Raw genomic sequence first — 22,663 nt, 5'->3', positions numbered from 1 at the left:
TAATCTTAAAAGTGTGAAAATTAACAAGTTTGTTAAAATGATGAGTATGGCACATATGACTGCTGCACACAGAGTTTGACTCATGGACACTACAAGTCAAAGCACTACTCATCACAAATGACACTTGGTATGTGTCTAGAGACATACCACAACCTGCAGTGTGTGATGAAGGCAAAGTGCTTCCTGCTGCAGAAGCTGCATACAAAGCATGGCTAGCAGAAGAGAGAAAAGTAAAAGCAGGCTTGATTTTATCCATCGATCTCACTGAGCTGAATCAAGTAAAGAACTGCACTACATCATGTCAGATATGGCTTAAACTCAAACCAGTCTATGGATCCTAAGGGTCTTTGATGCTGTGGATAAGTCACAAGCAATTGCTGTTGACATTAATGGTGATCTGCTGTCAATAATGCTGCTCTACAGTCTTGACATGTTGAAACTTAGTGTTGAATCCGATGGCAATCTGTCGGCTGTGTAGACACTAAAAGTAAATCTTGGAAGGACGCAAGCCAAGGATACAGAATGACAATGAAAGTGTGAGTGGCTGAATGCTGGTTAAACGGGATAAACATTTTGTGAATAAGCCAAAACTTTCTGGGAGTGACAGTGACAAAATTGGAAAAAAAAGTGAAAACAAAAGGGAAAAATCAGTGTACAAATGGAGATTTTGTAAGAAGAAAAAAGAAAAAGAAGATGAGTGCTTTTTCAAGAAGAAACTGAGCGTGCAAGCTGCAAACAGTGTCAATGAACCTTCCTGGCAGATTAAAACTGTGTGCCCGACCGAGACTCGAACTCAGGACTTTTGCCTTTCGCGGGCAAGTGCTCTACCATCTGAGCTACTGAAGCACGATTCATGCCCGGTACTCACAGCTTTACTTTTAGTGTCAATGAAGCTCATTGCTGTTTCTCTATGAATGAACCTGCTCCAAGGTTTTGTGATTCGAACATTATTTTGGGGCATAAACAGTGACTGCACGTCACACATGTGTAATAATTCTAAAGTGTTCACACATGTGATAAGAACACAAGAGAATTAAATGCTTGTGGACAACAGTGCCATGCAAGTTGCTAAAGGTCATGTACGTATCACAAACCCAGCCAACGGTGCCACCTCCATAATGCTGAAAAACATTCCATACGTGCCAAAACTTGGAACCAGTCTCATTCCAGTGACAAAAGTTGCAGACAAAGACCACACAGTGCCATTTAAGAATACTCATGCAGTTATATGAGATACAACAGTAAAGTCAAAATGATTGTAAACAGCATTGTTAATTTGTTTTTATTTACAAGAAGAAGGTCCAAAAGTCTGTATTGTTGCTGAGCTGAAAGTTACAGAGACTGATATGCAAATCTGAAATGCTCAACCACTTGGACATGCAAGATATGATCAAAATGCTCAGAAATGAGTAAGTGACAGGTTTGAAATTCAGTGATGTCAGTCTCGCTAGATGCACCACTTCTCTTAAAAGGAAAAATCACATCCAATTCGATCACTATATGAGGAGGGACTCAAATGAACTCCTGAAGTTAATACACTCTGATGTTTGTGGGCCAATGAGAGAAACATCTCAAGGTGATGTGAGATTTTTTGTGACTTTTATAGATGACCATGCCAAATGGTATCAAGTCTATTTATTTCAGTGTGAAGGAGAAGTTGACAAATTCACTGAATTCAAAAACCTAGTTGAAAATCAAACTGGTCATGAAATTAATCCTTTCAGTTAAAACAATGATAAGCAGTACTGCAATGAAAGGATGGACCCCATACACAGAGTGGCAAGAATACAGTGATGTCTGACAGTTCCATACATGTCACAGCAGAAAAGGTGTTGCTGAATAAACGAACCATTTGTTGGCCAAAGTGGCTCATTACATGCTGTTCAATCAGGACTACCACCATCGTTTTGGGCTGAATCCATCAAAGCAGCTAACTATGTCAGAAATTGTCGTTTAATGAAATGACTGTCTGATGTAACTTCATATGCGAAGCAGCTGAAGAGAAAATTTGACTTATCTCATCTTTTTACATGGCTTTCAAACAGTCAGAATAGCCTACAAAACTTTCCTTTGTTTGGCAATTTATCCAAGATGACAACATTTTAGTCAAATTGCTGCAGATTTCAATGCTGGGCCATCAAGAAGTGTGAGCACGTGAACCATTCAATGAAATATCATCAGTATGGTCATTTGGAGGTGAAGGCCCACTCGTTTACCTTTGATGACTGCACAACACAAAGCTTTATGCCTCGCATGTACCCATCAACACTGACATTGGACTGTTAACAACTGGAAACATGTTGCCTGGTCAGACGAGTCTCATTTCAAATTGAATCGAGTGGATGGACATGTACGGGTATGGAGACAAAATCATGAATCCTTGGACCTTTCATGTCAGCAGGGGACTGTTCAAGCTGGTGGAGGCACGGTAATCTGTGGGACATCTGCAGTTGGAGTGACATGGGATCGATGATACGTCTAGGTACGACTCTGATGGGTGACACATACGTAAGCTTCCTGTCTGATCACCTGTATCCATTCATGTCAGTTGTGCATTCCGACAGACTTGGGCAATTCCAGCAGGACAATGTGACACGCCACATGTGGCTCCAGGAACACTCTTCTCAGTTTAAACATTTCCAGTGGCCACTGAACTCCGCAGACATGAACATTATTGCTGTTCAGAAGAGATCTCCACCATGTCGTACTCTTATGGATTTATGGACAGCCCTGCAGGAGTCATGGTGTCAGTTCCCTCCAGCACTACTTTAGACATTAATTGAGTCCATTGCATGTCTTGTTGTGGCACTTTTGCATGCTTTCGGGGGCAGATGTACCAGTTTCCTTGGCTCTTCAGTATATAATAAAACATACATTCTTGTTAATATTAATTTCAGGACATATAGTATATACACAACAGTACAAGTGATATGTCTACTGCTGTGTAAAATAAGTGTATTTTGTTGTTCACAGCTACTTAATGTAATTTACTCTCAAAAAATTCTTACTCAAATCTGTTAGGCTAAATGCTACAGGCTATCCATAGTTTGGATATGGAGCAGCACAGGCACAGTACAGAATCATGGACATACAAAATGTACTGTGCATTCAGCATACGTGTCTACTATGTAGAAGCTTAGCATATACCGTACACAAAACAAAAGGACATGCACTGCATGAAAAGTTGTCGAACTTTTCACTTTCTCTGTACACTGTGATTTCTGTTTAGGTACACAAACAGCAGGTAAAAAGTGTGGCTAGCTTTCGGAATGCACTTCCTTAGGAGATGTAGGAGGAACATGCACACAAACACACACACACACACACACACACACACACACACACACACACACACACACACATTCATTCAGTTATCACTCACACACCACATTCCTGTTTCCCTACATTGTGCTCAATCGATAAATGACAAGTGTCCTAGGCAAGTGTTCACAGTGAGAAAATGAGATGGACAAATGAATGAAAACCAAACAGATTCCAAACAGTGACTAAGTTTGGGATTTGCACTGATATGAAGCACTGTCCATTTGTCATGAATACTATTGCTGGTGTCTGTTTGTCATTACTCCCATTGGAAGAAGTCCAGAGGGCTGTGCCTGATGAGTAATGCTGTGGGTGTCTTATCCAGGTTTCAGAGGGGTTGGTGTCAGCAAATAAAGCAAATTCCATGGCTGTCTTCTCTGGGGTAGTTCAGTTGGGCTACAATCTTCAGTTGGTGTGATCCTGTGGGTATTCAAAAAGAGTGTGGCAGCTGATGACATCTCAGCAGATTCTACAGCTTTTAACTTTTGCTCCTTAACATGTCAATACCTAGCATTGAGCTTTGTCATTAGAAGAAGGATGGAACCAAAGGCTGAAGTTATGTTTTATGTTCTTGGTGACACAGAAGTCCTTGAAGGCAGCCTCTGTAAATTGTAATAAGCATGCGTAGAAAACATTCAATGAACGAGACCTGGGCCAATACATTTAGTGTGGCTTTCTTCATAGTGGACACCATGTCTGCAGTTACTTTGAGCATGTATCAACAAAGAGTCACCACACGTTTCCCAAAAATGAGCCCACAAAGCTTGTCACAGAACCTTTGAAGTCTCTGATTCAGCCCGTCCTCTCGAATCCGAACCAGGGGGCTGCAATCAGCTCTGGGCACAATGCTGCAAATTGTAAGCTTTGTTAGAACTCCATTAGCAAAGCTGGACTTCTTAACTTTGTTTACGAGTCACTGGAATGATCCAAGTCTGACCTCAAAGCCCAGATGCTAGGTATCATTTGTTACAAAGTGCACCACAATCTATAATTGGTTGCACCCTGTTCCCTCAGTGGCTGCCAGAATAACCTCTTCAACATGTTGTATGAGGCCCCCAGGCATACACACTGAGTGCACTTGGTATTCTTCTCCTGTCCCTTGCTGCCATTTCCCTAAGGGGTACCATTATTCACCATACATTTGAACTGCCAATGATTAATAACCCCTACCCTTTTGCATTTACTTACTCTGGACACAGGACAAAGTGGGTGTCCCCAAAACAGGTGAAGTGAGTCCTACTGGCTCAGTTTCCGTGAAAGGCAGCACCTTGAACTTCTTGGTTCTGGGGATGAGTATAACAGCCTAAGTCCTCCCTGGTCCCTGTCCACATTGTACAGGATGCCTACATCTACCATTGAAACACCACTCACAGTCAAGTGGAATACTGGCACACTATCTCAGCATGTTTGGTTGGAGTGTTAGCTGCCCTCTTTCATTAAAAAACTGAGTGAATGGCTCAGTGGTGAACTTGGATGGGTGTCACAGGACATCCGCCCTGAACAAATGCAAGGAACAGTATTGAACAAAATGAGATAAAAAAGTGGTTAGCATAAAAAAGCACTGCTACATTTTTTTAAAAAAAGTGGGTGTGTAATGACAGATCCTGTACTTTCTGGAAAAGAGATGGATCCACAGGTGAGGATAATATTTGAGGTACCTTTGGTACTGGTATCACAGGCACGAGTCTCTGGGGCTCTTCCAACACACCAATTTGTAGCAGTTGCCAATTGTTTGACAGTGGTCATGGCGATATCCAGCTGCTTACAAACATCAGCCAATTCATCCTGTGTTCAAGAAAAGCATTCACACTGAGGCTGCATTTTGGCTGGTGCAACGTATTACAGGAAAGTGAACAAACAGCATTAAATTAAGTTTTCTGAAAACTTTCACCACTGGGAAGGTACATGTTGGGGAACTATGACTCAAGTTTAAAAGAATGGTTAACCATGCACTGGACACATATGTACCAAGTAGAACACTTCCATGGTATACAGTCACCGTAAAGAAAGTTCTAATGAAACAGAGACTACTGCATAATTGGTGTAAAACAAAGCACAGGACTGTGGATAGAGAGAAGCCTAATGAAACGCATTTGGCTATCAAGAGAAATATGCAAGAAGCTATAATGGTAGCATGGCGAGGTAAATGCTGTTCTGTCACCTTAAGACATATATAAGGATAGTATGTACATGTAGTATTTGTTCTAGTCCTGTCTAAAGGCCACTTACAACACTCACCGTTTCTACTGTTCCAGTTATGTTTGGTACTCCATATGTTATTCTAGCTTCAGTAACTGAAGCACTTAAACACAACTACCTCCTTAACAACTACTAGTGACCTCAGATGCCGCGTAATGGATAAAGCTTGGTCAAATGTGTAGTTATTGTTTAGTCTTGGTTGCAGCTTTTCTATTTCGTCAGACTACTACTTTTTGCAAGTAATAGTATTACTGAAAAAAATGGTTGCCAACCAAAATGACAAATCAATTGACGTTATTCCTGAAAATCATGGTCGACAGCCAAAATGACAAATCGATTGATGTTATTCAACAAATTCACCAAATTTTGTCTTTACTATATTTTGGTTCTTTTCAAAACTTTTTCTCTTTTAATAATTTCTATCACTGAAGGAACAGGCTAATGCATGTAGATAGCTGAACCATGACTGCAGTCAGAATTGGTCACACCCACACACTTAGAAAGTTTTGGTCCATGAAAACAGTGCCAGTACAACAAAACTGCCTACTTATGTTTCTGAAGGTAAGATCAGCAACACTGACTCTGAAAACATGTATTATACACAAGAAATATTTTTACATTACTATTATTAGGATCAAAATGATTGCAAAACGTTTTATACTTGGTTTTTATCAGTTTTATTGAAATAGTTACTTTACGTAATTTCACGGCCAGAAGGTCCCAATAACCAGGTTCACAAACTAGGTCAGATTGTTATTTACTTTACAAACTTTCAATGTAATCTACAATTCTCCACATTTACATTAATTGTTGCACTTGTGTGATAACTTAAATTTACATCAAAAGAAAACACTCAGCTGCGCAATATGCTCCACACCAATGGATTCTCAGTTTCATTCTCTTTAGTATAGGAAAGGATTCATACTTGGAACATTTTAGGTTAAATGAGTAGTTTTGCATAAGAAAGACACTTAAATGAATATTGAACAAAACACGCAAAAACTTGTCAACACAGCTCATATACAGAACTGTGGATGGTTAATTTCAGTAGTGTTGTTGTGAGGACAGTTGCTGGAGATTTAGGTGCTTTGAAGGCACGTACCGTTTTGCAGCGGCGGAAATGTTTTCTTGTCCTTGTGGCATCTAATTATGTGACTTGTCCCATCACAAATATGAGTTAGTCTTTCCTGGGGATCTGCATCAGTCTAAGTAACGGATGCCTTAGACCATTTCACATCCAGGAACAAACACTTGTTGCAGACGTCGTTTTATATCTCCTCTAAAGCGTTGCAAACTTGTACCTCAGCACTTCCCCTTCACTCACATGTATTAAGCAATTAAACTTTTGTTTTGTTTAAACAATACTGCGGAGTACAGCGCGCATCAGCTTTCGTCACCTGCATCAACAATGTCTTGCGCCTGTCTGACCCGCTCCACTTCTCCCCTCTCCTACCTGCTTCTGTTAGCAGCAAAAAATGTCCACCTTTTCCAACCTTCCAGAACATCGGTAAATCCCTACTGGTTTCCACCTATTTTTAACTTTAGCCCTGAGCTGGTGTTGACTTCACCTTACAAACAATCATAAATAGTTAAATAAAGGTAATTATTGTTACTTACATAATATTGCGAACATTTGTTAATTGCATATAAACATTAAACTACACATAGTCAAAGAATATTGTCTTCTGCAGACACACTTATACGCTAAATACTGTTCAAATCTCATTCTTTGCTTCATTACTGCAAAGTCTCTTGACTCTCAATAGGTCGATAGTGTTACAAAGCCTTCAGTGACTACCCTATCAGAATGTTGTCAAACAATCTTTCACAAAGCCCAAAGAATTCCTTGTTGAATGTAAAGTGCCCAGTACGTAGTGAATGACAGTGGAACTGAAATTGAGGGTAGCAAAGCAAAAGCTGAAACGCTTAACTCTGTTTTCAAGTGTTGCTTTACAAAGGAAAACAGAGGAGAATTGCCCCAATTAAATCCTCACACCACTGGAATGATGAGTGTTGGTGGTGTTGAGAAAGAGCTGAAATAGTTAAAATTGAACAAAGCTCAAGGGTTTGATGGAATTGCTATCAGATCCTGTACAAAATTTGCAGCTGAGTTAGGCCCTCTTCAAATAATAATCTATCATAGAGACCTTCAACAAACAACCATGCCCAATTGTTGGAAGAAAGCACAGGTCGCACTCATCCACAAGAAGGGTAGTAGAAGTGATCCACAAAACTGCCATCCAGTATCCTTGACATCTATTGTTGTAAAATCTTAGAACATATTCTGAGCTCAAACATAATGAGGTATCTGGAGCAGAATGATCTCCTCTGTGAGAATCAGCATGGATTCTGAAACTATCAGTAATGTGAAACCAAACTCACACTTTTCTTACACGACATACTGAAAGCATTGGATCAAGGAGACCAGATAGATGCAGTACTTCTTGATTTCCAAAAAACAGACTCAATATAGCACCTATGCTTCTTGTCAAAAGTTTGATCATATGGAGTATCAAGAGAAATTTGCGACTGGATTGAGAATTTTTGGACAGGGAGGCCACAGCATGTTGTCTTGGATGGAGAGTCATCATCAGGTGTAAGAGTAACTTTGAGTGTGCCCCAGGGAAGTGTGTTGGACCCTTGCTGTTCGTGTTGTATATTAATGACCTTGCAGAAAATATTAATGGTAACCTCAGAGTTTTTGCAGATGATGCAGTTATCTACAATGAAACACTTTCTGAAAGAAGCTGTATAAATATTAAGTCAGACCTTGTAAGATTTCAAAGTGGTGCAGAAATTGGCAGCTTGCTTTAAATGTTCAAAAATGTAAAGATTTGCACTTCAAGAAACAAAAAAACATAGTTCCAGTGACTATAATATCAATGAATCACATTTGGAATTGACCAACTCACACAAATACCTAGGTGTAAGTGTCTGTAGGGATATGTAATTGAATGATCATGTAAGTTCAGTCCTGGGTAAAGCTGGTGGCACACTTTGGTTTATTGGTAGAATAGTGGGGAAATGTAATCAGTCAACAAAGATCACTGCTTAAAAATCACCAGTTCTAGAATATTGCTCAAGTGTGTAGGACCTGCAAAGATAGAACTAACAGGGGATATGAACATATACAGAGAAGGGCAGCATGAATGGTCACATGTTTGTTTAATCCTTGTGAGAGTATCACAGAATAATGAAGGAACTGATCTGGAAGACTCTGGAAGATAGATATAATCTATCTCAAGAAAGTCTATTAATAAAGTTTCAAGAACTGGCTTTAAACGGTTACTCTAGCAATATACAATGCCTTATGTATCGCTCACATAGGGACTGTGAGGACAAGATTACAATAATGAAAACACATGCAGAGGGATTCAAACAGTTGTTATTCCTGCACTCCCTACATGAATGGAATGGGAAGAAATCCTAGTAACTGGTACAATGGGATGTACCTTCTGCCATACACTTTGCAGTGGCTTGTAGAGTTTGGATATAGATGAAAAGTATGTGCATCTCTTCTCAAAATAAGCCTATACAGCTTTATACTCATTTTCTCCCCTGAAAATGTCAATTTAATTTCTCATTAGTCATGACGGAAATAGAGTATTGCCACCATGAATTAGAATTCTAACAGCTGTTTCTCATCATGGGAGACATGCCCATCAGGTGGGACAAACCATTAATGCAAACTATATCATTGCCAACATCTGTGGTCATCCACTGAAAACAGGTAAGGTTCTGTCAAAGCACTACATGGAAATCTCAGTAACATTCATCTGTCATAACATAAACACATTGTATCTACTTGCCTGTTTAACTTTTGCTATGTCTCAGCTCTTGAACTACTATCTAAAATTTATGGACTCTGCATACTATGCCAGTAGTTTTTCCTGCACACATTGAACTCATGGCCAGTTTATTTTTGTTGTTTTGCAGTCATTGGCTATTTTGTATAACCATATTCTTGGCCAGTGCAAACAATTCCATTTTGTAATCATTTCTTTGCAGTGTTAATCTCTAAATAAAGGTTGGACCATTACAGTGCACCATTAACATACTGCCTATATTGGTTGTGACCAAGTATTTTTAGATTCGTGTAGTAAGGCTTTTGTCTTTTGTTACAGTTAATTCAGAGTTTGAAGAGACATTTGTTCCTGAATTCAGTGGAGAGACTTACATAGAAATGCAACGCCTAGAAGGAGTGGTTCAAGCATTTTCATTGGAAGTGTGGTTTCTGTCAAGATCACTTAATGGTATTATCCTTTATAATGGGCAGACACTGCATGGCAAGGGTGATTTCATAGCTCTCATACTCACTGGAGGGCACGTGCAATTCCAGTTTGATCTTGGCAGTGGAGCAGCAGACATTATGTAAGTATTTAGTGTTAATCTTCTGTGTGCTATAATGTGCTAATAAAAAAATTGTAACTTTCAGGGAATAATTGAGATGAAAGAGGGTTCTGTAAAGTGTCAAGCTGCCTAATATCTGAATTACAGAAGTCATTTGTTGCTTTTCTGTAGGTCTGTTTCCATAAATGATCACAGGTATGCCACTACATATTTGAGAAATGTTACTGTCATGCAAGCATGGAAAAACACCACTGGTAGAACATGGGCATCAGTTGTGATGCCTCTGTTCTCTGTCTGAAAAGGGTCACATTGCATCAGTTACCATTTTATTTATTTATTTGTCCATCTGTAAACAATAAATATTGTGCCTTTGGCAATTCCTATTGTGTTTTTGATTACCAATTTCTTTCCTACTGAAAACAATGGAGAGTATTTTCGAAAGCTGGGAATCTTGTTACCAGATTAGAATGAAAAGCTTGCAGAGCACTTTTATATGTGACACAGCTCTTGTACGATCGAGCTGTGAGATATAGCAAATAATATCAAATGTATTTGCACTCCAGTCAATTTAAAACTTCAGGAACTTCATTTCCAGAAAGAGTCAACTCCCAAAACTTAAAAGAGTGAAAGATATCTCAACCCTTTGGGGTCATCACAGAAAGTAGTTTCAGTCTGATGAGAAATTTTAATAAAGCCCTAAGAGTATGTTGTAACAATATTTGATCTCAGCCAATTATAACAATAGGTCACTGATTCTATGAATTTTGATGCTATATCATATTGTTACAGATTACCAGAGGCAAAGCTCAAACTAATCATAATAGCATAAATTACAAAAGGTACATGTTGACATAGACAGTAAATACTTCAATGAAAATGATAGATTATCATCATGTCAACAGGTGATATAAACATTCACTTGCTGTGTACTGACTCCAGATCAAAAAACTAATGCTAATATTACATCAGTTTAATTTCATTTTCCTGTTAAATGAGTCCACTGGAGAGGTCAGTTGTAGCAAATCATGCATTAACAACATCATAACATGCTTCATTTATGTTTAGTTCTGAAGCTTTCCATTCTGAGCAACATGCTGTTCAGGTACTGATAAAGCCTGAAAATCATTATGCCAGTAGCAGAAAGAAAATATATATTTTTCAAAAAGAACCACCCATGATGATAGTGTTGAAAATGTCAGCATTGGGCTAAAAATTTTTCCATCGTATGAAAAGTACTGCCTTACTTTCAGTGAAATTGCATCAAACTGTTATTACTGCTGCAGTGCCTCATACTCAGAAATGACCATGTTAGTAAATGAGTGTAAAAAATACAAATCATGAAAGTATAAATCATGAAATATAAGCAGCAAGAGAAAAACTTATATTTTTCCAATGTGCAATGCTAAAGGTTGGCAATAATCATAGACTAAAGGTAGAAATTAGGAGCTACCATGATTATTACAAAGATCTACCATTAGAAATTAGAAGCAAATATGCAGCGACAAAGTTAAGAAACTTGAGTAACACTGCCACAAATTTTCAGAAAGTTATGAATAACTTTAAGATTTATAAGGAAATGTCCAGTGATCTTACAATAAACCGTAATAGAATTATCACTGGATGCCAACATCAGGTTTCACATGTTTTTAACAAGTACTTTTCTTCTGCTGTAAAAATCCATCAGTGACCACTTCAGCAATATACATCATAAATATAAGGTCTTTCCATTTAAACAAATCATATACTTTGCCCCACCTAACAGCAAGGATATAAGTTACAAAGTCAGGCCACTAAAACCATTGAAATCATGAGGCTATGATAAAATTTCTGTTATCATATTAAAAAAAGGTGCTCAGTCAACGTGTCTGATGCCATGACCCCAATATTAAATTATGTAATTGTGTCAAGTAGTTTCCCAAACAATCTAAAAATACTGCAAATATTCCCAGTTTGCCAGAAATGTGATAAATCTAAACCAGAAAACTGTCAACCCATTTCAAAATCAAATCAAACCTCAATCTTAGCTGTATTTTCAAACATAATTACACTAAATTGGTGACATTCCTCATGCATCACTATCTAATATTTGAAAATCAGAATAGCTTTCTGAAAAACAAGTCAAATTCAGTAGCAATAACACAACTAATAGATAAAATAAAACTGCCACAGAAAATGAAAGTGAGAAGTATGTTACTGGAATGTTCCTTGATTGTGGAAAAAAACATTTGATTGTCTTAACATTGCCATATTACTTGACAAGCTGTGAAATCTGCATGTTGGAGGAACAAGCTATGGGTTGATAAAATAGTATATAGTATATGAGCAACTGGAAACAATTATTGTTACTTGAAACAAACAGTGGGCTATTCAAATTCAAAATTACTAATATCAAACATGCAGTTCCTCAGACTTCCTTTTTGAAACCCCTTCTTTTCTTGATTTATGTTTATTTATTTATTTATTTGTCCATATAAATCTCATTTTCAGGACATGGATATTACTTTATTACTAGGTCTGCGTCATTTATCAGTCGTGACTGAACAGACTACATCAGGGTTACATATATAAGATTTAGTTAAAATTTTATACAACATACAGAAAAGTATCCAAAATAAGGGCAGGTATAACATATTAAGACAATATTATTTTGTCCATCCACTTTGATCAATATTGGAAAATTCTTCAATAGGATATAATGGGTGTTCTTTCAAGTCCTGTGCAATTGTCCTCTTGAACAGTCCTAGCAGCAGAGTCTGCGCTTCTCGGTCCAGTGTATTGAACATTTTTAGGACTACCACTGGAAAACTGTCTTGTGTTCCAATCAGCACACCAGAACCAATATGGCTATGAAAGAGTGCATAATAAACTGTTAATAGGTACTGGTGAGTTAATATGCCCTTTAATTTTCTTAGCAGGTATATAAGACAAGAGAGCTTGGAACACAAATACTCTGTGTGCTTGTCATTGTCAGTTTGCTGTCTGTCGTGAAACCTTGTAGTTTGACAGCCTCCATGTTGTCCTGGCAGCCAACTTTGCTGAGACTGCATATCATATGTTGTGTTTTTTCTTGATTCATTTTCATTTTATCTTCAATGAACCACTCTTTAATGCTTTCAAAGAGTGCATCTGCTCTCAACAGAGTTTGTTCAGATGTTTTCCCCTTGGCAAAGAGCGTGGTATCATCAGCAAACTCTAGATACACTCTATCTTATTGACATAGATAAGGAGCAGGAGGGGTCCTACGATGGATCCCAGGGATACACCATGCTCTAATTTTTGCTCTAGGGAGGTTGCTCCATGGACTGATACTATTTGTCTTTGGTTTTCTAGATAGATTGAAGAGTAGCTAGGACTACACCTTCAATACCATAATACTTGAGCTTATTAATCGGTATCTTTTGTGAGATGCAGTCAACTTCCTTGCTTAGGTTGCAGAGTGTCAGTGCCACACTCTCTCTATCTTCAAACCCCTCCCTTATCTTCATGATTAAGGCCTGTACTGCTGTAAGTGTTGACTTTTCATTGTGAAAACCATGCTGTGTGTCCTGGAAGAGTTTATTGTTTTTGAAGTAATTTTGTATCTGATGTTTCATTATGGACTCCATGACTTTAGCAAGAATGGGTATTATTGAAATAGGTTTGAAGCTCGGCACTTTGCGTGGGTTACTTTTTTTGTAGACTGGTACTGTCTGTGCCACCTTCAGAAAATCTGGGAAGATACCAGAAGATAAACACTTGTTAATTACTGTGGCTGATTGAGCTGTGGAATTATTTTCTTCAGTACTGTGCAGGGCATACCATAGATATCTCGACTCTCTGAATGCTTGTAAGATTTCACTATATTTTACAAGGTCCTCAGGGTGTTTTTCCTTCCAGTTTTTAAAAGTGCAGCTTACAAAAAAATGGCTCTGAGCGCTATGCGACTTAACATCTGAGGTCATCAGTCGCCTAGAACTGAGAACTAATCAAACCTAACTAACCTAAGGACATCACACACATCCATGCCTGAGACAGGATTCGAACCTGCAACCGTAGCAGTCGTTCGGCTCCAGACTGAAGCGCCTAGAACCGCACGGCCTCTCCGGCCGGCAGTGCAGCGTAAGCCCGTTGGATCTAAGCCTGATACTGGAATTTCATTTTCCGTACTTTACACTACGCTAACAAAGTACTGGTTAAAGGCATCAGGACTACCAGAATTTAAGATGGAAGTAGGCTTCTTCCAGTGCTCATTTACCAGATTCCATTCTGCTTTACATGGATTATGAGCCTCTTTAATGAACTTGTCATTGTGTTTCTTTTTTACATCCTCCACTGCCTTTCTGTAGATTTTTTTGGCTCTTAAATAGTTACAGTGAAGCAGGTCTTTAGTTGAAAGGTCTATGACTATTTTCGTATGGTCTCTGAATGTTTTGCTGATGCATTGTACGTAATTTCTTTAGCTCAGCTGTATACCATATATTCCCTTTAATGTGTTTTTCCCTTCCTTGTGACTTGCTTGCAGAGTTCTTCTTGGGGATTTCTGGGGAAATGTCATCAAATTTTGTTCTTAAGGTTTGGAATAGACATTCAAATGAGTCACTGGATCCCATTTCTGCTAGTTTCTGTTGCCAGTTTACATTAGACAGTGCTGGTTTAAGGTCATTATATCTTTCTTCTTTGATAACCCTTTTACTGAATGTGTAACTTGAGTGCCATGTGATTGGTTGCAATTTACTTTTGCTCTCCATAATAAGCTCCATTACTAGTACACTGTGTTCTGCAATCATTGGTTCAACTACACTGATATTATATTCCCAAGTACTGAGGTTGGTGTCAACTGTGTCTAGATAGGCAACACCTCTTGTTGGGAGCTGGTTTGCTACAAACAACCCACAGCTGTTCATTAAGTTCATGAAAACCCTCTCTTTAGTACTTCCACATGCTATGTTTATGTTGAAGTCACTACACAATGTGAGTTTAGACTTAAGGTGTGTGTGTGCGTGTGTGTGTGTGTGTGTGTGTGTGTGTGTGTGTAAGTTAAGATAAACAGTTATCCATCAGTGCAATAAAGTTTTCGAAGTTAACATTAGGTGAATGATATACAGAGATAACAGTGAGATCAATATTTGGTAACGTTGATGCAGCTATTTCAAGATCCATATCTGTACAAAAGTTTTTAAAATCAATTTCCTTTACACTAAGATTTTTGTTTGCATACACAGACACACCACCGTGAGCTGCAGTAGTTCTATACCATAAATTTTCCACATCCAAATACTCAACAGATTTGTAACAGTCACCCTCTGCTTCAATCAACCAGTGCTCACAGATACAAAAAAACATCTGGTTTCACTTCTTCTACAAAGAACGATAAAAGGTCCACTTTGGTTCTTAAGCACTGTGGATATACACTCACGATTACTAATGGCATATTGCTGTTATCACTAATGTTCTTTTTATCTGATAATCCATGGTCCCGATTTTTGATCTCAGAGTCTATTTTACTGGGGCACCGGTTGATCTCTGGATTAAAAAAAACGCCTTATTACAACATTCTTGGGCCATATGGTTTTACAAATGTCAAATGTAAATCATTAAAATTTTTGTAATAAATTGGATCTATACTGTTAATAATTATAAATTTTATTAAATATTGTATATTTATAACTTCCTTCTACAATTAAAGATACGAAATACATCAGGCATGACTACTTCCATGTATTTATGTAGGGAAGGGATAAGATATTTAGGTCTTTAAAGAAAGATTTGCATGGTTTTCTGCTGCTCACTTGTTTCATCATTCTTATAATTGCCTTTTGTTCCCTGAAAACTGTTTTGACTCGGTGTACATTTCCCCAGAAAATGATACCATACTTCAGTATTGAACGTACACGAGCCTAGTATACAGCCTTAACTGTTTCTGCACTATTCTTACTACATAGCTCATTTTTGCTAGTTTTGAATTTAGGGATGTGATATGAGAGCTATTTTTAAGATTTTCCTGGATATGTATCCCAAGAAATTTAGCTTCAGTGACAGCACTAATGTTTTGATTATCTATATATATTACTAGTTGTGTTGCATTTTTATTTTGATCTGTGTGGAAATTCAAAAGTACTGTTTCTTGGGGATTAACATTAGCTTGTTCCTGGTAAACCATTGAGACACTTCTTTCATTATATCTTTTGCAGATGCAGTAAGATTTTCTTCTTTATTTCCTTCAATCAATAGACTGGTGTCATCTGCAAACAGTACTAGTTCAGAATCCTTATTGTGTAATGGGAAATCATTAATGCATACCAAAAAAGAAAGGAACCTACAATAGAGCCCTGTGGAACACTATGACTTAGTCTACAGGGTTCTGAAAGGTGCACCTGGAGCTCATACACCCCCCCCCTCCTCCTCCTTCTCGTCCCCCCCCCCCACAAGCGCGCACACACACACACACACACACACACACACACACACACACACACAAGCTCACTTGTACAACCATATTGTGCTGTATGACTGCATAGTATTGACACTGTAGCTCTGCTGCTCAACTAGGTTAGGGGTTGTCCCAGGTGGGGATTGGGAGGGGGGGGGGGGGGGGGCAGGATAGAAATATGGGAAGTAATGGCAGCAGGTGTCAGGGTAAGAATGTAGAGGGAGAGCCAGCAGTTACATAGGATAGGAAAGCAACGCGGACACCTGCAGTAAGCTCAAGCTTGCAATGCATGATGACATGGAGAAGTGTATTGGGAGGGAAGGTCTTCTTTATGTATTATTCTTATATGAGGTGTGACACTAAAGTAATGAGACAGATGTGAAAAACAATGTTGCTTACCGTTTTAGTCAAGTTTAGTGTTGTCTCCTTCAAAGTAGTTCCCTTCTGATTGCACACACTTTTTCCAGCACTTCTGCCATTGATGGTAACATTTCTGGAACTCATCTTCTGTAATATCCTCCAAGACCCTCGTCACAGTTTTTTTGGACATCTTGTGTTGTTTGAATATAGTGTCCCTTGACTTCTGTTTTGACTCTTGGAAATAGAAAAAAGTCGCACGGAGTGATATGTGGTGAATAAGGCGGCTGTGGTAGTACTGAAATTTGTTTTGAGGTTAAAAATTGCCATACTGACAGAGCAGTATGGGATGGCACATTATCGTGATGCAGAATCCAATTATCGTCATTATTCACACGGACATGAAGAACCCTTTTACGAAGTCTTTCTAAAATTTCTTTGTAGTAATATTGGTTAAATGTTTGTCCAGGAGACACCCATTCTTCATGAACAATTCCCTTGGAATCAAAGAAGCACACAAGCATGCATTTCACTTTTGACTTTGACATGCGAACTTTTTTTGGTCTGGGTGATCCCTTTGAGCACCATTGCGAACTTTGATGTTTTGTCTCTGGATCATACTGAAAAAACCAACTTTCATCACCAGTGATAACATGGCTCAACAATTCTGGACTGATTTGCATTTGCTCTAACAGATTGGCTGCCACATTTTTCCGTGTTTCTCACTGTTGTGGTGTGAGATTTTTGGGGACCATTTTGCACAAACCTTTCTCATACCAAGATCTTCAGTTATTATTAGAGAAACCATTCCTTGATTGAAGTTCAGTTCTTCTGCAATCATTTTCATGGATAATCTTCAATCAGATCGTACGAGTTCACGCACCCTGGCCTAGTTGACATCCGCCTGTGAAGTTGGTGGTCGTCCATTGCGGTCTTCATCTTCAACATTCATTCTGCCTTCACCAAACATTTTATGCCGATGAGAAACTTGAGCTCTTGACAAAACCTCCTCTCCAAAAGCGTTCTGAAGCTTACCTTAAGTTGTCACCACATTTTCACCCAATTTAACGAAAAAGAAACGGCATACCGTCGAGCAATATTATACGGTTCCATTTCCATGATGAGAGACACAAACATGTTAACTTATTACAGCACAACCCACAACTGAGCAATTGCATCGATGTGCTGCTTGGACTAGAAGCAGCTTATAGACCAAGGTCAAAGATATTGTGCCTACGCAAGCCTGCAGGGTTGCCACATCCTGCAAAGAAAATCAGTCTCATTACTTTATTGTCGCACCTCATAGATCATTTTTGTTTGGGACACCATATTCTTCTTATTTTCACAGAAATGGTACTAGTGTATGAAAGGTATGTGATTTTACCTGTTTTCATAGGTGTCAGTTCCCTCAGCAGAGTGGTCATTTTGTGTTTGAAGAGACACTCAGTCTGTTGTTCTGAACACCTATTCATTTTTTTAAAAAAATCCCTCACATGTCTTAGTTCCTCAGTAAGGCTTTCTTCATCTGACAGCATACATGTTCTGTGGACCATTGTTCTGTGGACCATTGCTCTCAATGTGGAACTTCACTGTGATTGTTGTTGATAGCTTTTGGCATGCAGATAAGTATTGGTGTGGGTGGATTTCTTGTAGTCATTCTTTCCCATGGATCCATTCACTCTTCTCTTCACTAAAACATCGTGGAAAGGTAACTGACATCTCATTCTATTTCCATTGTGAATTTTATTCATGGGTGGATTTACTAGAGATGTAGGAATTTTTGAAGACACCAGTGAGGAAAAAGCTAGAATCACATATTTGCCATGTGCTTGTGCCCTTCCTGGGAGGATCAAGAGAATACTTCAAAAATAGAGTATCCAATGTATATTGATTCCACTAGTGAAATTAAAAGATTTATTTTGTTGCATGCAAGGTAATCTGGGGCTCCAAAAACTGGCTGTGTATCATGTATCATACAAATGTGCCAGGCAATAAGAACACATGGACAAGATGTAAAAAATGAACACTGCTTCACCTGTGAGCAAGAAATGAAACATGAAAATACCAATACTGTGGGTGCAGGTGACAAAAAATCTCAAAGCAATAAAGGTGTTAACCAAGATTCTTGGAAACTAACACTAAGTTTGCTTAAATCACAGTGGAAAACATCTCAGTGCTCTCTCTCTCTCTCTCTCTCTCTCTCTCTCTCTCTCTCTCTCTCTCTCTGTCTCTCTCTCCCTCTCTATCTATCTACCTATCTATCTACCCTCTCTCACTTGGCTCATGTATAGCTTGTATTAAGTAATATAACCTTTTTTGGGTTTTGGGATATCCTTTTAGTTGATTTTAAATTTCTATTGGTTGTCTTATTGTTCAGTGGCACAATCACAAGTCAGCACACAGCTTGTCCCATTCACAGTTTGGTTAGAGTCCAAACAGCAAAAAACAAAATCTGCATTCAATGCCTGACAAAGACAACCAGAGGAGCAGTTGAAATATTGTGTAAAGAAAAAATTACAACTTGGCTGCAAACTCAGATACTTGCAAACTATCAACTTTGCTTTGAAAACTCAAAAGATCACATGAAATGTCTGCTCATCACATTTGATCAAATGTAGGGCCTGTTTTAATGGTATGTTTTCAGTCAATGAAAGAGACAAGCCCCTCCCAAGGCTTCGCATCACTCAAAGTCATATATTTCAACCCTACTTTCTTCCAGATATACAGAAATCTAGGATGCCGTGTAGCTGTTTCCATTTCCTCTTTGAAGCTTATGAAAATGCAGTCAGCTGTAGGACACCAAGTTTTATAACAGTGAGATTGATAAATACAGAAAATATTGTCCTTGGAGAGAAGAATGGCTTTTGGAAATTTTTCATGCCAAGACTGCTCATAGAAAATAAACAGGAATTTAGTAAAGAGGCATATAGTTGTATATTATTGAGCTACTTTTGGCAGTGTGTAAATGGACTGTTGGAAACAGAACTATGCATATAGAAAAAAGGTGTAACTTTATTAACTACAAAAACTGACCTGGAAGTGTAAAGCACTCCTTTAAACTTATATGCATTATGACAGTGCAATTATAGAGTTGAAAACTAAACTTAAACTTCTAGATTTTAGTAAATATAGTGTAACAAATAATGTCTTTTTCACTCTTATATTTATAGAGAATCAAATTATCAAATCAGACCAGTAAACAAGTTTATGAACTATGTTAAAATTGTACAGACATTTTAACTCAAAATTTCTATACATTTAATTAAGGCAATATTATTTATAGAATCCTCATTGATATAATACTCGCTAACTCTTGCAACTAATGGCATTGCACTATTTATCAAATTTAATTTTCTGAAGTGTGTCAGACATTCAAGAATCTAAATCAGTCGTAAGCTGGAAATTTTCAAAAATAAGTGCATGTAACTCATGGAAACTCATTGGACAAAACATCTAGCAAAGTACACTTCCATAAAACCATGATTATAACTAATTGCCTCTATGACAGTGAGTAATGACTAATAAAAGTAAATGACAAAATCAGAGTACAGGCTGCTAAATGAGACTTTGAGATAAGTAACAGATATAAGAGTGAGAGAGAGAAGGAGAAACATAGGTGTATGGCAGTAGTTTAAAATTGTAAACTTAAAATGATTGAATGTTACAGAAATGAATGGTTGAAATACTCAAAGAGTAAAGAAAGGTTAGCTAAAATAATACTTCATTCTCACCCAGAAAAAAGAAGACATTTTTTATTCTTTGAATCAGAGTCAAACAAACAAATTATGGATGTGATCATAAAAAATCAGGATGGCTCCCTCATTTACTGTTTTGGGCTGCTTAAAGAAGGCTTTCATTAAAGTCCTTGGATATGGTCAATAGAGTGACAGTATTGCCTGTATTTGAATGTACAGTCAGGATGAGCTCCATGAAACATTTGAACTCATTACCGCAAACATGATTCTCAAATTCCTTCTCTGAATTTCATGCTATTTTACTTGATATTGATCTTCATTTTACCAGAAGCTGAATTAGGCAACTATTGTATTTTCCAGGAACTACCAAATTATCACATAATATAGCATTCTATTTGTGAAAAAAAATATCTGTTTGACTGCTTGTTTGATGTACGAATACACAGCTAACGTGAGTGCCATCTTAGCCAGCTTCAGAACTGCAGATTCCTTACAAATGTGAAAAACAAAACTTTCTGTCACATAATACTTTTTGGCCAGAAACGCATCCACCTGACTTGACTATATGAGCAATGCTCTCTACCAAAGCTGCTATTGTTTAAAATTATGTATTAATACGAGGCCCAATATTATCTCCTCATCTCTCAAACAAGCATTTTCTCACCCTCTCAATCTCTTCAACATCCTAATCAGACCTGTGCTACTTATGAATTCATTTCCTTTGTATGTAGTTCATAACCTTTTAAACATCACCACAGCAAGGTTCATCTTATATGCCCTTCCTGTCTACAAAATTATCACGTCTTTTCTAGAAATTTCTTTTGCTAAAGATCTATGATTTTGAAAAAGATCTCAAATCTGTTGCAACTAAAATAATGTAATCCTGGAGGGTTCACCAAGTTTTGTTATAATGAATACATGTTTTTACCTCTCAAAGAATTTTAAATCAGTTCTAGCTATTGTTTATCCCAGTAGTATGTGTTTTGGTACAGTGTTAAATCACAGCCTAATAGGCAGTTATCCAGTTTGTATTCTGTTTCCAAATGTCTGGTTGGAAGAATATCTCCTGACAGTGTACTTGGAAAGGTTTTAGGCCTTGAGAGATTTCATATTAAACAGAGAAATTAAGTCCAGAATTATAGTTCTTTTGCTAAAAAAATGAATATATCATAGAAAGATCAATATTGTGCATAAAGTCTGTTGGTTGACTATATGTGCATCACAGTGTTTAGATATATAAATTATTACATAATATTCACGTTCCCACATTGACCTTATTTATAAATGTTAAATAATTTTATATTTTTTGACAGTTCTGAGGACACCATAATGGTGGGGCAGTGGCACTCTGTCAAAGTTAGTCGTTTTGAGCAAGATGGTACCTTACAGCTTGACATGGGTTCAGTGGCAAAAGGATCTTCTGGGCCTTCACTTACTGAACTAAATCTTGAGCTTCCCCTATACATTGGTGGTGTTCCGTAAGTAATAATTAGCTGAAGTTTCATAGGGTATGTGAAATGTTTTGCTAGAAATAAACCAATGACAATGAATGCTTCAACTAACCACAGTGGCATTGCTGATCTTAAGAGAGTGTAGATTTGGAATTACTGTTAATAAGTATTAACAAAGAGATAGAGGGGCTGGCCAGTACTTACCTCAGCTCAGTACAGCCGATAGATACACAAAACAGAACAGAAAATTTACGTTCCTAGCTTTCAGAACTTTGTTCCTTCATCAGGGAGGAGAGAGGGGAAAGAAAGGGAAGAAGGGAAAGTGGATTCAGTTACTCACAACTCAAGTTATGAAGCAACAGGGAAAGGAAAACAGGGAGGGTAGCAAGGATGGAGGCATGGTTGTCAGAGGGAAGCCAAAGATATCTTTGTTGTGAGTAACTGAATCCACTTTCCCTTCTTCCCTTTCTTTCCCCTCTCTCCTCCCTAATGAAGGAACAAAGTTCCGAAAGCTAGGAACATAAATTTTCTGTTCTGTTTTGTGTATCTATCGGCTGTACTGAGCTGAGGTAAGTACTGGCCACCCTCTCTATCTCTTTGTTAGTATTTGTTTCGCATCTTTATATGAGATTTTCTGTTAATAAGTATTAGCTTTTAACTCTAGCTTTTCACAGAAGAATCAACATCATTATATTCAGAAGAATTTGCTGCATTTACTTGATAAATCCAAGATGAGAAGCCAAACTATATTTGGATTTTCGTAACTCTCACATCCTGCATCTTTCATAACATCTTACACACTGCATTTGTGCTCTTTTAGTTTCCCATTCGTACATCCTTACATGATACTTTTAGGCATTCTGTCACACCTCAGTAAATCT

At 37.9% G+C, this 22,663-nt stretch overlaps 1 pseudogene; it reads left to right on the top strand.

Moving 5' to 3' along the window:
* Positions 1–22,663, top strand: part of LOC124775409 — a 362,017-nt pseudogene that overhangs the window by 226,891 nt on the left and 112,463 nt on the right.

Source organism: Schistocerca piceifrons, chromosome 2 (genome assembly GCF_021461385.2).
Source record: "Schistocerca piceifrons isolate TAMUIC-IGC-003096 chromosome 2, iqSchPice1.1, whole genome shotgun sequence".
In the NCBI taxonomy this organism is placed as follows: domain Eukaryota; kingdom Metazoa; phylum Arthropoda; class Insecta; order Orthoptera; family Acrididae; genus Schistocerca; species Schistocerca piceifrons.
Note: the sequence above shows the minus strand (reverse complement) of the source record. Positions and strands in the feature narration are given on the sequence as shown.